The following is a 684-nucleotide window of genomic DNA, read 5'->3' as shown; positions in this document are numbered from 1 at the left end:
GCTCAGATGTCAAAGCACAGCAGCAGCTCTCCACAGCGATCCTCTATAGCGCCCTTTCTCCCGCAGCTCCGTCCTCATTGGAAGGAAGCAAGAGTGAAAGGCTGAAGTGAAATAGAGCGGGGACGAAGGCAGTGAAGAGAGAGAACGTGGGAGGAAGAGAAAAACGCAAGGGAAAAAAAAGCAGCAGCGTAAAAGAGGTGACGGAGCTATCCTCTTTATAAGAAGGGTGCCAGCGAGCCTTGCTCTCGCTTACGGCCACACCCCCTTGAACACGCCTGATCTCGTCTGATCTCGGAAGCTAAACAGGGATGGGCCTGGTTAGTACTTGGATGGGAGACCGCCTGGGAATACCAGGTGCTGTAAGCTCTTAAGCGCAGGAGGCGCCCTATCCCCGCTCGCTCGCTCATTCCCCTGTTCACACGTGCAGTGCGGCTTGTCCGTCTGTTTATTTGTCAGCTTTGGCGAGACACGGGTGCTTGTGTATTAGCGTGAGCGTTTTTTATTCTGATCAGGAACAGTTTTACAAGTCCGCAAAGGATCGAGGAAAGGTTTATCGCCAGCTGAAAAGAGACACAGCGCTTCGGCTGTGGAGACTTGTTCGGCTGGCGTTCGGGGAGTCGCGTTTTTCAGAATTGTATTGAGATCGTTTTCCACAGACCTCAGATGTCAAAGCACAGCAGCAGC

The 684-nt window shown here is 52.8% G+C and overlaps 1 non-coding gene across 1 annotated transcript; it reads left to right on the top strand.

Moving 5' to 3' along the window:
* The first annotated feature begins 247 nt into the window (after positions 1–247).
* On the top strand, positions 248–366 carry LOC138243928 (5S ribosomal RNA). Its single transcript, XR_011192542.1, has one exon. It is a non-coding gene; the product is annotated as a 5S ribosomal RNA (ribosomal RNA).
* The last annotated feature ends 318 nt before the right edge of the window (positions 367–684 follow it).

The sequence above is a fragment of the Lepisosteus oculatus genome, chromosome 14, assembly GCF_040954835.1.
Source record: "Lepisosteus oculatus isolate fLepOcu1 chromosome 14, fLepOcu1.hap2, whole genome shotgun sequence".
Classification (NCBI taxonomy): domain Eukaryota; kingdom Metazoa; phylum Chordata; class Actinopteri; order Semionotiformes; family Lepisosteidae; genus Lepisosteus; species Lepisosteus oculatus.
Note: the sequence above shows the minus strand (reverse complement) of the source record. Positions and strands in the feature narration are given on the sequence as shown.